We start from the raw sequence: 16186 nt of genomic DNA, 5'->3' as shown, positions 1-16186 counted from the left end.
GCCCTGGGCTAACATCCGTCCCCATCTTCCTCTACTTTATATGTGGGATGCCTGCCACAGCATGGCTTGATAAGCGGTGCATACAACTGCTCCCAGGATCTGAACCTGTGAACCCCGGGCTGCCGAAGTGGAGCGTGCAAACTTAACGACTACACCACCAGGCCGGCCCCCATAACTTACACATATTTTTGCTTTTACCACCTATTTAATAAACAATAGCAGACTTTGAAAATCAATATGCAATTATTAAGATTAAGGGAAACATATTGAGAATAATTGTTTGCAATAAGAAAGGTTTTCTACTTATTTTAAAAAGCAAAACTAAAATAAGTACTCTTCTTAGGGATCTAGGAATTGGTTAGGACCACTGATCAGGTAACTGCACGTCCCAATTGTCTGGCATAGTTTGCATTTATACCTGTGGTCCTGGTATAAATATTACTAATGCCACAATTTGGACAATAAATTGTCCAACCCATCTTGTCATCAACTTAGAGTAAGGAGAATCATCATATGAAAATTTTAAATGCAAGTGCAGTACACCACTAACAACAAAGATCCATCCTAAATGAGAATAAAGGGATAAAGCATATTTGAAATGACATTAAAAATCAATAAAAAAGCCTGATTTAAATTGTAATAAAATTAATTTACAACTTGTTTAAAAAGTAGTGCAACTATTGCATAAAAAAATACATATAAAATTGAATATAATTTAAAGTTAAAGTCTTAGAGTTCATTTTTTCATCTTCTTATGTTTTGCATTAGTAGATCAGTAAGGTTACATAAAGTATCTAGCATCCAGACTTTGTGGGTATATCATATCCAAGCTAATTCTAGGCAGATATTGAAAGTCAATCAATTGTACAAAAATTTATTGAAGTCAGATTCTGTTTTATCCTGGAATTTCTCTGAGATACCTACCATCATATCAGGTTCACGGAAGTCTTCTCTAGGAACTCCCTTGGGGAGTTCATGGGGGAATGTCACTTCATGAAAATGCGTATTTTCTATCATAAGCTAGACCAGTCATCCTCGTTCTGGCTGTGCATCTGAATCATCTGCAGAGTTTTAAAAAATCTAGTTAGCTGAGGCCAATTCTCAGAGGACCTAATTCACTAGGTCAAACTCAAGATTCTGAGTTTTTAAAAAACTCTACAGGCATTTCTGATACATGGCTTTTTTAGAACCATTGCCCTTTGGCTTTCCCTTTGACTCCCAAATTTCTGTGTGATCTTCTGCTTTGGTGAGCTAGGCTGGACTACTCTCACGGCTTTCGCTTAAAGCCAGGGTTAGACTCAGGCTGAGTAGTCTGATACCTGCTTGCCTATTTCTTAAGCCCGTGCCCTAGTCTTGACCTTTAGGGTATTATATAATACTGTAACTATAAGTGAAGAGTGATATTAAATAATACAAAAAAAGAAAGTCTTCTCTTTAATGAGAAAAAAAAAATCCCTCTTCATATTTTTCTTTCTTGAAACACTACACTGGTCAACTTGTCTTCCTAGGATGGAGGGTGTCATCTTCATATCCTACTAAATGCATAAGAAAAGAGGAGGCCCAAGAGAACAGCCGTCAAATAAGAGTAGTTCACATGAAAAATAGATGGTCTGATATAAGAGAAAACCAGAAGATTCTCTTTACTTCAGTTCCGTTCTCTTTATAATGTCTGCTGACTTTCCAGCTTCTCATATTTCAGTCTTCTTTTATTAGGAGTTACATAGAAAATATTGTCACCAATGATAAAAGCTTTCTGAGTGTAGGGTGACATTTTATTGGTCACGTTTTTGAGGAGGCTATCACACTAAATACTCAACAGGTATAGTGATTCAAATGAAAAAAAAAAAGAGAAAAAATAAAGATAATCTCTGCTGAAGCTTCAAAATAATTTGCCCAAATTTTAGTGAAATGTTACAGTCTATGAAACTTTAAATTTTACTAATATGGAAGATTATTTTCTGTTCTCGTAAAACAATTAGTCCAGTGACTCTAATTTTTTTACAGTTATACTTTTGCTGTTCCTTTACCTAATGACCAATTTAAGTAGAAATTTTTCAAAGTAGATGATCATTTAAGAGAAAATATAGAGCCTTTAAGTTTACTCTGTGATACTTTTGAATGCTAAGGAGAAATTCCAACACCTGGGTTTGAAGAACGTTGTAAACTTTAGAAAGAGTAGTTTACCATTCATAAATGTAGAGGCAAATTTAATTCTAAGAAACGGTAGGTGTATTGAGTTCTGCCAGAGAGTGGAAGCATTTATAATAGTGAGAAGTCTATTGTTGGTGCATTGTCAATATTAATTGCCTGGGTAAAAGCAAAAAATTTCAATGATATGAAAAATTCAAGAAAGAATCTTCAAGATCACAGAGTTAGAAATGTTTGTTATGAGTTCTATTGAAAAATAAATCGACCAGTATTTTTTGACACCATTCAGAAATGTATGTTTTAATCAAATGCAAAATTTAGCATTATAGATTTATAATACTTTGGATGAAATTCTTCTTAGACTATAGATTATCTGTAAAAATTCATCATTAAATATGGCAAGATGCCTCAAAGCAAGCTTCGACTTAGAGTCTTTGAACTTTTTGTGTAAATATACGTACATACACAAAGGTATATATAGGAATGTAAGGACTTGAGACTTTTTCTTCTTCACTGATGTAAGCCGAATATAGTTCCTTAAAGTGCTGTAGTCAATGTGTGGGTGGAAAATTGGTTAACAGAGTGTACTGTTCTAGCTTTAGTTTTCTGTGTTCAATGGATTTAATATAACACATTCCAATTAGGCTTATAAAAACTAAACATATTATTCAAAGACGTCTTTGAGGTGACAGTGCTACAAAACTAATTAAGAGGGAGAATGGAGGAGAGATCTCTTTGGCTTATATCTTGTTCTTCCACTGTTTCCTCTACTTTTTTAAAATTTAATGTTCCTTTTTATATTATTTGGACTCGATTTTCATATAAATGTGGAACAAGATAGTATCACACGGAGGAAAAAGAATTGAAGGAGGCAAAGGCTTTTAGAGGACTAATGAGGCAAGATGAATCCATAGAACTCATTGGAACATGATAGAGACAAAAGCAGAAAGTGTAACCTCCTGCAAAATGAACTAAGTTCCCCTTAATTCCTTATGCAAACTTTAGTTTGAATCCCCCCCAAAGCAGACCTGAGTCAAGGACTTTGGAGCAGGTTGTTTACTCAGGGGATAATCCCAGGAAGCCCTTGTGAAAGAGCGGGGAGATGAGAAAGAAGGGAGAAAAGCCATTAAAGTGCAGTGAGATGCAGGTGAATGCTGAGGGACCATGTGGAACACGCTTTAGAATCGTCCCTTAGGGGGCAGAGGAGGCCTGGAACATTGGTTTAGATTTGCCCTCAGGCTCATCAATTATGGGCCCTTCAGTGCACCTGCAACAAGCACCCCTGGTGTCAGAGAAACCCTTCAGGTAGAGAAGCAGAGAGGTACGAGGTGGGATGTTCTCAGCAGGTAAAATGCTGTGTGCCATAGCTTCAGGTGAACTCAGATGTGGGTCTGGGATGATGGCATCACATTCTCAGAAGTCAGCAACTATAGAATATTAAATGTAAGCATTGGGAGAAAATTAGAAGTTTTGTAAAGAGAAATAAAATTAAAGGACCTGATGAATTCCAGTACAGGGGAAACTGAGGCATGAGTTGGTATACATGTTCGGGCTTTATCTTTATACATAGGTTAGATGACTGCATTTTGAATCCCATGATCATTCAAAGATTCTCTTTGTAAGAAATCTACACATTTAATATTGAATAGATGTATTTAAAAGTATTTTCTTTCAATTATACATAATGTAATTTGTTTTGTATTTTAAATATTTCCAGAAATAATTGAAATGGGAAACTCTGCCTACCAACAAAAATCCAGAAAGCTTTTTTATGGATTTAGGTGCTGAATATTTAATCAGCAAAAATTATTAAATATCTATACTTTATATTCCAGGTTCATTTAACGACCTTTGTTAACAGAAAGTAATAGGCATGCAAAATGGTTGACAACAAGCAAATAACAACAGCACATTAAGATGTCTGGAGAAAGAGCCGTGGAAGCCAGAGGACAGGATAACTGAGAATTTAATGAAAAGTTTGGGAACGAGAGAAATTTGTGCTTGGTTTTGAAATAGATGTTTCCTACAAAAGAACTAAAAAACAATGTTTAAAGGAGGGACAATGTTAGAGATTAGAATGCAAAACATGATAAACAACGAAAATTCCAGGAAGAATAATTAATTTGGAAAATAGTCAGCATTGTAATATTCTTCTTTTCTTCATTTCTTTATGTTTCTAAGTGAAGTTTTTCAGTTTTCTTCATATAGGTCCCAGATAAATTTTGTTAAATTTATTCTTAGATCACTCATATTTCAGACCTTTAACATTTATTTTTTTACTGATAAGTAATAGTTAGCACCAAGAATAACTAATGATATATATTTTTAAAAAATTTATCGTATATGCAGACATTTGTAATGAAGTACTCTGTATTGGGATATTTATCAGGTGATTATCTCAGGCTTTCTAAGCATAAAATTATATCATTGAAAGTAGTGGTTATAAGTAATGTTTAATTTCTAATTTACTAAAAGCTTTTAAAAATCAAAATGGATGTTGAATATTATCATTTGCTTTTTTGAAATCCCTAGAGATGATCATAACTTTTTTCCTTCTTTAAATTATTAATGCCAAGAAAAGCATATTAATGGATTTTCCAATGTTGAAGTGTCCTTGTATTCCTGGAATAAAGTTTCATTCATCGTGCTGTATTATTTTAATATACTGTTGGAATTGACTTACTAATAACTTATTTAGAATAAATAAATTCATATTTTTAAGTCAACATATACTGTAGTTTACTCTTTTGCAAGCTATCTTAACTGAGTTTTAGTATCAGAGTCACACCAGTTTAGTAAAATAAGTTAGGAAATTTCTACCATTTTGTACTCTCTACAAGTTTATATAGCATGATAATATTCTGTTCTTTGGAGGTTTTAAAGAGTATGCCCATCTATTTGGGCCTGTCATAAATTTTATATCATTGTTTTCATACTATTCTACCATTTTAAAATTAAATTGTATTCTTCCTTTTGCCATGTGGACTTTATTTTTATTTATTTATTTATTCATTTATTTTTTTGGTGAGGAAGATTGGCCCTGAACTAACATCTGTCGCCAATCTTCCTCCTTTTGCTTGAGGAAGATTGTCCCTGAGCTAACATCTGTGCCTATCTTCCTCTATTTTGTATGTGGAATGCCATCGCGGCTTGGCTTGATGGGTGTTGTGTAGGTTTGTGCCGGGGATCTGAACCCGTGAACCCTGGGCCGCGGAAGCAGAGTAGGCAAACTTAACCACTACGCCACTGGGCCGGCCCCTGGACTTTATTTTATTTGCTTTCATTTTTCTAGTAATTTTTCAAACTACAATTTCTTGAGGCTGTATTATTTTCTAAGACTATTGATTTACGTACTTTACCAACTTTTATCCTTAGAGAATCATTGTGGAATATGTATTAATATCTCTAGTTTGCATTTGTGGAAACTGCACCTTAGTAAGGTTAAATTACTTGCTGAATGTCCTAGTGTCCTAGCTTTTCATTAGACTCTAAGCTTCCGAGGACACAGTGTCATGTGAATCATTATGTCCTGTATTTCCTGCACGGTTCCAGGCAGATTGCAGACACCAAATAATTACTTATAGAATTGAACAGAGCCCACTTCTGCCTGACCCAGAGATCTTTTCATGAACTACTAGGTAGTAAGTATTGCTGCTTCTGTTTCTTACAGCGATAATTGTGTCAAGGTAAAACAAACCAAGTTATTGTGTTTGAGTTTAGAAAATTGCAAGAGGCACAAGTTTTAGATTTCTTTTTGTTAGTTAACTTTAGGCATAATTTGCTTACAATATAAGGCACACATTTTTAGTATAGAGCTAGATTAGTTTTGACACACGTATCACTCCATGTAATCACTACCTGAATTCAGATTACATTTCCATCACACAAGAAAATTCCCACTGTCGCTTTGCAATCAATCTCCCCCTCATCCTTGTCACTTGGCAACTATTGAACTACTTTCTGTCACTATCGGTTAGCTTTAACTGTTTCAGAATATCACCCAAAGGAAATCATACAAAAATTTACTTTTTTTTTTATCTGGCTTCTTTCACTTAGCATAATGTTTTTGAGATCCATCCATGTTGTTATCAGTTGTTAATTGCTTTTTATTGATGGGTAGTATGCCGCTTTATGAGTATACCACAATTTCTTTATCCATTTTCCTATCGATGGGCATTTGTGTTGTTTCCAGTTTGGGGCTAATACAGAAAAAGCTGTCATAAACATTAATGCTCATGGGTTTTTGTGGACCTGACTTTTTATTTTTCTTGAGAAAATACTGAGGAGTAGGGTTGCCTTGTTTCCTATCTTAGAGGGAAAGCATTCAAAAGTTCACCGTTAGGTATAAGTTTAGCTGTAGGTTTTTATTACATGCCTGTTACAAATCTGCAGAAATTCTCTTTTATTTCTAGTTTCCTGAGAGGTTTTTCTTTTTTTTCCCCCATGAATAGATGCTAATGTTTTATCAAAAATATTTTTCTGCACCTACTGAGATGATGTTATTTTTATCTTTTATTCTGTTAATACAATAATTTCTGCTAAAGTTAGAATGGTAAACCAACCTTGCATTCCTGGGTAAACTCCATTTTATCACCAGTACCAAACTCCAGTGTATGCCTCCTCAGGTCACTAACATATTGTCCTTTGCTTGGTCTCTAGCTTCCTGTGCAATAATTAAAAAATTGTCCCTATGTCAAGATCCAGGGTGATAACCAAGCTAATCACCTTCAGTTTCCTTTCTCTCAGGTAATTCAGTCTTTCACTGCCTGTTGTTCAATGGCCGATAATAGTTACCTCATATTTCATACAGGCTCATAGTTGTGTATGGAAGGAAGGCAAATAGTCCAACAGCAGTTACCCTGTCATGGCCAGTAATAGAGCCAGAGGCACATATAAATTTAATTAACTCAGCTTAGAGGGAGAGAATCAGCAGAATAAAATGCTTCATCAACTTTAGAAATTATATTTGACTAATATTTGGTTAGGGAACAAATACCCAGAAGAAGTCAGAAAGAGGGAAAAAACTATACTTTTCTATGAATTTATTATAAATTAAAAGAATACACAGGAGTAATTTATGAATTTTCACTTTATCTTATATTACCCACATTTTGTGTTTTCGTGTATTATCAAAAACATATTTCACAAAACTTGAAATTAAAATAAAGCCTATCCATATTTTTATATTTCAAAACGATAAAGATAATTTTAGTAAACATGAGAATGCTCTTATTTTTCTGTTTCTTGTATTTCAGGAAACATAGAGAAGATATAATCCACAAAGAAAAAAGCATAACAAAAAGGTTCTGAATTTAGCCCTTAATGTTTACCTTAATCTTCCGGGAGATGAGGCCTTGTAATTATACTTCACCTGAGAAAAATAAAGGTCCATGGATTGCTTTATAATTTCTTTTTAATCAAAAGCATTCTTTTTAAAGAGAAAAATTTCTCATATTTTTTCTGCTCAAAAAGGGAAATTTTATTTTTCTGAATATACTTATTGAATTTTCACATCCAAGTATGTTAGAGCACTCCTCTTTAGGTTGATCAAGTTGATGTTCCTTAACTTTCTCATATTTTGAAATACACCTTTCTCTTTCCCCCTACCTGTAACACACAGCCATATATGCATGCACACAATGAAAGTGTGCACACACACTTGCACACAAAGTCTATTTTTATTATACTATAGCATTTACAAATTAAATATTTATTTAAAATTATGATTTTACCCTAAAGCTCTTGTACTTAAAGATTATTTTAGATAAACTTGGACTTTGTAACGATACTCATAAATATTTTGTTAGACTTAACTCTCTATTTACCTAGCTTATTAAATTGGTAGACTACCAATCCTTCTTAGTAAAACCTTTCTCTTCTTGAATTCCTAATATGACACATATATTAATCTGTTAGTGTGTCTCACATAATAAACTTTTTAAGATAAACTTGTGAATCTCACAATTTATGAAGATTTAAGTTTTTTAGATTATATTTTTATTGCCATTCCATATAAATTCCAACTGGTCTGCAATTAACATTTAGATTATAGAAATTCACTTGTAAAATTTCCATTAATAGTGGAAAAAGTCTGATACCAATGGGTTATTTGTTCCTTTACAAGTATCTAGTATCTTTGTTAGGAATAATCCTTGGATTTTTTAGCCAAAGGATTAAGTGTTAGGGAAGAAAGTAGTAATTTTTTATGCAGTTATAACTACTTTATTTCAGGGTATAAAGCTTTGAAAAACCACAGACTGATTTCATCTATCCAGTATCATTGGCTTAGAGCTGATGAAAATTTCCTCCAGCTCTTGTAATTCATTGTCTAATAATCTTAACTGTTGGCATTGCAAATTTCCATCATTTTTCTGTGTATTCTTAGATCTTTAAAAGAGTACTTAAGTTTTGAGGCTTTTAGCTATATGACATCTAAGTTGGAACCATGATGGCTATTATAAAAATCTTCTCAGGACCTGAGAAATGTGACCCGTTCCCTTTCAGTAATCAACTACAAAGGTTGCCATTATATTTCTATAACTTCAGTGAGTTTTCCTGGTATTTGAACTAGATATAAGTGGAATCGTTAAGTATTTTCTCTTTTATATGCTTCTTTGTGCTTAGGTATCTGCGAGATTCATCCAAGTCATAGTATTAGCAGTAGCTTATTTGCATATTTATTTTGATTTGTAGAACTCCATGGATAAATGTATGACCATTTGTTTATGCATTCTCACATTGGTAGATATTTGACTTTTTTCTAGTTTAGGGGACAATTATGAATGAAGATTCTATTAACATTATTGAAGAAGTCCTTTCAAAACACATGCAACCATTTTTTTCCCATTCTTCCGTGTAGGAGTAGAATTGTTGCGTCATGGGGTAGGCACGTGTGTATGTATATTAGAAACTGTAATAGTTTGGCAAGTTGGAAGTTGGATATACTACTGTATGCTCCCACTAGCAGTGAACGAGGATTCCAATTGTTCTGCATCCTCATCAACAACTGATAGTTAGCCTTTTTAATTTTAGACATTCTAACAGGTGTCTAGTGGTATCTAATTGTGGTTTTCAGTTTCATTTCCCTTATGGTTAATGACGGTGAGCATCTTTTCATGTGCTTAGTTGCCATCCATATATCTTCTTTCAGTGAAGAGTATTTTGTCCATTAAGTAAAATTTATTATTGTGTTTTGAGTTTTCTTTATATTCTGGAAATGTATTTTATCATTTAAGTGATTTCTAAATATTTTCTCCCTGTCTGTATCTTTCAAAGAATAGAAAGTCTTAATTTTGGTGAAATCCAATTCATCGTTTCTCTTGTATAGATCATGCTTTTGATATCATATCCTGTTTTCTTCTAATATATAATTTTAGTTTCCACATTTAGGTCAATTATCCATTTTAAGTTAATTTGCATACAAAATGCATGGCATGAATCAAAGTTCAATTTTTTTTCATATGATAACCAATTGTTCCACACTGTGTTGAAAAGACAATACTTTTTCCAGTAAATTTCATTTACACCCTTTTCAAAAATAAAATGGCTATATATGAGTGAGTCTATTTCTGGACTCTATTCCATCTAGAAATGTTTTTCTATCTTTATGTGAATATGACCCTGTTTTAATTACCGTAGCTTTATAACAAGTCTTGAAGTCAGGTCATGTTACTTCTCCAATTTTATTCTTCTTTTTCAAATTTGCTTGGATCTTCCAGTTTCTCTGCATTTCCCCAAGAATTTTAGAATGAGCTTGCCAATTTCTACCAAAGCAAACAAACAAAAAACTTCCTCAGGTTTTACTTGGGATCTCATTGAATCTGTAGATCAATTAGCAGAGAATGTCTAACATGTTAGCAATATTCAGTCTTCCAATCCATGGACATAGTGTATTGTTTCATTTGTTTAGAACTTCTTTTATTCTTTCAGTAATATTTTATAGTACTAACTATTCAAGTCTTCCACATTTTTTCTAATTTCATATTTTTAAAAGCTTTATTGGGATATAATGTGCATATCATCCAATTCACTCCCTTAAAGTATACAATTCTGTGAGTTGACTTTCGCTGTCTCGATGATGTTTTTTGAATCGTGAAAGTTGTTACTAGTGATGAAGTCCAATTTATCTATTTTTTTCTTTAGTTGCTCGTGTTTTGGGTGTTACATCGAAGAAGCCATTGCCTACCAAGATCACAAAGATGTATACCTATGGTTACTTCTAGGGGCTTTAGAGTTTTAGCTCTAACTTTCTGGTCTTTGAATACATTTTGATTTAATTTTTGTACTTGTTGTGAAGTCAGGGTCCACCTTCCTTCTTTTGCGTGTGCATATCCAGTTGTCTAAGCCACATTTGTTAAAAAGAATATGAATATTAAGAATAAAGTCTATATTGTTACAGATAAAAATAGCCCATGGTTTTCATAGTAGTGATAAAGTCAATGAGCTCCTACAATGGGACAAGCACTGTGCCAAAGCCCTAGAATGGACTGATGAATACGACAGACATGTCACCTTCCTCATGGAGCTTATGTTCTAATTCTAGAAAAGGGTGCTGTCTGTTATTACTGAATATTTTAAAAATATATATTGAAAGTTAGAAATCAAATAAGTTAGAATTGTTGCATATGCATGCTTAATATTCATTTCAGAATCTTTTTATTAGTTTTTGAGATGGTATAAATTTTGCATAAGTTTTGTAAAGTCTCATAAATTTCATGTTGTTGGACACAAATTTAATATTTATTTTTATGATTTTGATTCTCTTAATTCATCAAAATGTTTCATCAGAGCTAAAGAAAGTCCCCGAAAGTCTTACGAGATTATTTTAGAACAGTGCAAAGCTTGTTTTTCCCCCTGGAGAAACACGAAGTCACGTTGCCCAAGAGTAAACAAACTCCACAAGGCAATTTAAATATGGTCTGAAATCCCCAAGATTTGGGTTGGTTCTAAACACAGAGAAACGTCATTTCTTCCTTCCTCATTATTATCCTGACTAGCCCCCTGCCGCTACATGATTACTAACCACAATCAAATGCTTTGTTCAACTTAATTTTAAATTATTCAACTTCTAAAGGATTGTTATTCATTTAAAAAAGAATAAATTGTATTATTTCCTAGTCTGTATCAATCAAGTTATATTAACTCAATCACAATTCTCTATACAAAGACTAGATGGTACATAGAAGGAATAGGAGGGTTTTTTTAAATTTAATTGATAATCCTGTTCAAAAAACAAAAAAATAAAGAAAACTCTCTCTAATTGAAAAGCAATATAAGGCTAAGTGAGACATGGAAGACTTGGAGAAGATTCAGAGGCCAGCCATTAAAAAAGCATCTGGAATGGTTTAGCTATCCAAGAGCCCACAGAGCGGGTCTGGGCCAAAGATTTTCATGCAGTCTTTTGCAGCTCAGATGGGCAATGATTCTCTAAATCCATGTTGGAACATGAGATTGAGCTAAACTGTACAATAACCAGAATCCCATTATACAGCCATGTGTTGCTTAACGACAGGGATATGTTCTGAAAAATGCATCGTTAGGCCATTTCGTTATTGTGCAAACATCATAGAGTGTACTTACACAAACCTAGACGGTATAGCCTACTATACACCCAAGCTGTATGGTACTAATCTTAGGGGACCACAGCCATATATGTGGTCTGTCATTGACTGAAACAGCATTATGCAGCGAATGACTGTAATTCTATTTGAGATTGGCGCTTGTCCCCACAGCAGGCTCACTGTGGTCATTTCTTTAATCTTGCAATAAACTAACCCCACGTTTTACATATTTGATCTTTCGCACTCCACTACAAAATGTTGGGGAGATTTTTACTATGCAGTAATATAATTACATGTGGCAACTAGGGCTGGTGGATAAACTTCCCAGAAACTGAATTTACTCTTGTGCAATAACATAAAAGTGAAACACGGCTCAGTAACAGCAGCCAGATAATCTACATACTCACTGAGATGCAGAGGGCTGGGCTAACTAACACTCTTCCCCAGAGACTCTCTATCTTGCTTAGTGGAACTATCAACTCGAGATCCTGAGCCAAAAACCTCTTCTTTGCTTCCCTAGTTAAATGACCAAGTTGTAATGATTTGATCTCCTAGGTATTCCTCACAAGAGAAATTCTCGCTTGTTGCTCCTAGGTCTATACCACAGCACAGGCCCTTGGCATCTTTCACTTGTACTAGTGCAGTAGACTCATAGGAATTATAAAACTTTAAACACACAACAGAGAATATAAGGAATAATATAATATGCATCTGGTAAATAGTACCTAGCTTAAGAAATAAAACAATATCCATACAATTGAAGTAGCCATGTGGTACTACTTCCTGACTACATCCCCCCACTGCCCCCAGCCCTGCAGAGGTAGATTCCGTCTTGGAGGTCTATCATTTCCACGCTTGTTTTCATACTTTTCATGTGTGTGTGTATGTATATGTGTGTGTATGCATGCTCATATATATAACACATGCATATACTTGCTATTTTACTTGCTGTTTCTTCTGTAACTTATGTTCATCACTTAGCACTTTTTGGGGAGTTGTCCATGTTGTCTGTGAAGTTTTAATATGTGAAGTTTAATATATATATGGATATATAAATATAGATATAGATATAGATAAAGATATATTTATATATATAGAGAGAGAAAATAGCAACCAGAGAGTGGGGGCATTAGTCCTACAACATATTAGAATATCATATAAAGCCAAGTTCAACTAATTTACACCAATTGGTCTCCCTAAGCCTGTAATTTCCTAAACATTTTGACACTGTATGAGCCATTTATTCCCAATGTAGGTCATAATGAGTTTGTGGACTAGTGTCCTTGGTATATGTGTGTCTGTGTGTGTGTATAAAACTAAAAGTAGTACAGAAAAATGTTAATAGTATTTTTTTTCTGGACTTTGAAATTACAAATTACTTTTTTATACTTTTTACACTTTTCTTAGCTTTATAAACTTTCTGTCGCAATCAGGTATTACTTTTCTTATTAAAAATACATATTTTAAAATTGTGAAACTAGCAGCTATGAGAAACTACAAGTTGTTTTGGTACTTTTAGATGTAAGCATAATCTAGAAATGCAGGCCTTTGAAATCCTTTCAATGAATATAACCAAAAAAAAAAAAAAAACAAATTATGCAGGGAATTTGTGGTGATATAAACTCTTCAATATGCAAACTGAGAAATAGACCAATGCAAAATTATCAGAGTTCAGTACTCATTATTCGTGAATAGTTAACCACCCTATGGTCATCAGAGACTGAAAAATGTAAATATGTATATATTAAAAAATAGTAACTCTATAGTTCACATAATTAGAGAGCCTATACCCAAATAATATGGAACAATAAGCAATACATACTATTAACATATTTTTGTAAGCTATCTGCATATTTACATAGGACTGTCATTATTTGTGCTCTATCTTAATTACTGAAAATTTACCTCTGTTTCATATACAGTTCAACTATCTTAATGTTGGCTTTTTGAAACTAAATCAAAAGTTTATAATCTACTTAGAAATCCTTAAAAAGGGCATACATACACATAATGAAAACTAGTCAATAGATTTTGTTCTTTACCCTATAGGCTCTGAAATATTATTTTTCACAATTAATGACATACTGTTTTCTCCTACTTAGAGAAATCTATCATTATTTCTATTCTTCTATAGGCTAGAAGAATCAAGCACATTATGTAACAAAATCATAACAGCATAATTTGAAGCACTGAGGCATAACACATGATTTTACAAATGTGACTTTGACAGTTGAAGACTCAGGGTTATGGAAGGTTTCCTGACAACTCTGTGGACTGGAAATTGGAGTTTATCATTGTTTGACATCAGTTTTACGTTCTCCACTTGCATCCTTTATGTTATATCATGTTGCCCTGTAGCAAAGGAAAGTGGATAATTTTGAACTCTTGTTTGTAGATAGATACCATGTCCATTATTTAAAGAGGTAAAGTAAATTCTCTTACATAACGTATCAGTTACTAACATCCAGCTCTTTGCTACATCTACTTAAAAGAAATATAAGTACTTCGTGGCATTAGCAGTAAATACAGTGAAATTTCTGCTTTCAAATTATGGATTATCATTATCTCAAGGCAATAGGTGATTAGGGAAGAAAATAGTTCCTTGTGAGGTGGATTGGATTGTGATGTACCAAATGCAGTTTAGCAAAGAGAGAGAACAGAATAGTATAAAATGTCAGTGCAGGAGACTTAGATGATGCTGTCAGAACAGAGCTACCCTGAAGGGTCAATATGCTTAACGTTTAAGTTTGGTATAGGCACCTGACAGGAAGGAAAGACAGCAAATGAAAACGAGAGGAAAATGGAAGAGGAGTCACATAAAGTAATGCTTATTTTCCTTTGAGGAGGTTATTATATTCTAGAAAGACATGTTGCTTTGGGACTAGTATATATCCATCACAGCCAGTGTGACTACCACAGCTAACTGTATCATTAATAACTTCTTTTTTTACCAAACTTATTGAGGAATAATTAACAAATAAAATTGTATAAAGTGATGATTTGGTATATATATACATTGTGAAATGATTACCATGGTAAAGTTAATTAACACATCCATCACCTCACATAGTTAACATTCTCTCTGTTTTTCGTTTTTTTTGTAGTAAGAATGCTTAAGATCTACTCTCAATAAATTTCAAGTATATAATACCGTATTATTAACTGCAGGTGCCATGCTGTACATTAGACCCTCAGAATTTATTATCTTATAACCGGAAGTTTGCATCTTTTGACCTATATCTCGCCATTTGCCCCACTCCCCAGCCCCTGGCAACCATCATTCTACTCTCTGTTTCTCTGAGATTGGCTTTTTTTTCTTTTTATTTTAAGATTTCACATATAAGAGATACCATACAGTATTTGTCTTTCTCTATCTGGCTTATTTCACTTAACATAATGCCCTCTAAATTCATCTATGTTGTGGCGCATGGCAGGATTATCTTCTTTTTTATGTCTGAATAGTATTCCATTGTAATATTCCACACACACCATATTTTCATTATCCATTTATCTGTTAATGGACACTTAGGTTGTTTCTGACCAATGGAAGAGAATAGAAAGCCCATAAATAGACCCACACATCTATAGTGAACCAGCCTTTGACAAGGGTGCCAAGAACACACAGTGGGGAAAGGATAGTCTCTTCAATAAACGGTATTGGGAAAACTGGACAGCCACGTGCCAAAGAATGAAACTGAACCCCTGTCTCATACCACTAACAAAAATTAACTCAGAATGGATTAGAGACTTAAATGTAAGACCTGAAACCGTAAAATTGCTAGAGTAAAACATAGGAAAAAAAGCTCATAGATATTGGACTACATTAAACTAAAAAGTTTCTTCACAGCAAAAGAACTATCAGCAAAACGAGAAGGCAACCTACAGAATGGGAGGAAATATTTGTAAATCATATATCTGATAAGGGGTTAATGTCCAAAATATATAAGGAACTCATGTAACTCAATAGAAAAGAAGACAAAATAATCCATTAAAAAAATGATAATCTTTTGCCCTTCAGTGAAAAGTACCTGAATAGACATTCTTCCAAAGAAGACATATAGATGGCCAACAGGTACATGAAAAGATGCTCACCATCACTAATCATCAGGGAAATGCAAATCAAAACTACAATGAGATATCACCTCACAACTGTTAGAATGACTATTATCAAAAAGACAAGAAATAAGTGTTGGCGAGGGTGTGGAGAAAAAGAGAACCCTTGTGCACTGCTGGTGGGAATGTACATTGGTACAGCCATTATGCAGAAGAGTTTGGAGGTTCCCCCAAAAATTAAAAATTGAACTATCATTAATAACGTCTACTTCAAGAAATCCAGTCTTTCAACACTTTCTTGCAAATTGACCTAGTAATGCACAGTTTACAGTTTCTTAGGATGGATCCTGGGCAGAATTTAGTTTAGGGCCACACTGCTAAGGCTGTTCTGAGGACTCTACCTAATGCCCCGTGTATTATGAGAC

The sequence above is a fragment of the Ceratotherium simum genome, chromosome 25, assembly GCF_057802395.1.
Source record: "Ceratotherium simum simum isolate JZ-2026a chromosome 25, ASM5780239v1, whole genome shotgun sequence".
In the NCBI taxonomy this organism is placed as follows: Eukaryota; Metazoa; Chordata; class Mammalia; order Perissodactyla; family Rhinocerotidae; genus Ceratotherium; species Ceratotherium simum.
Note: the sequence above shows the minus strand (reverse complement) of the source record.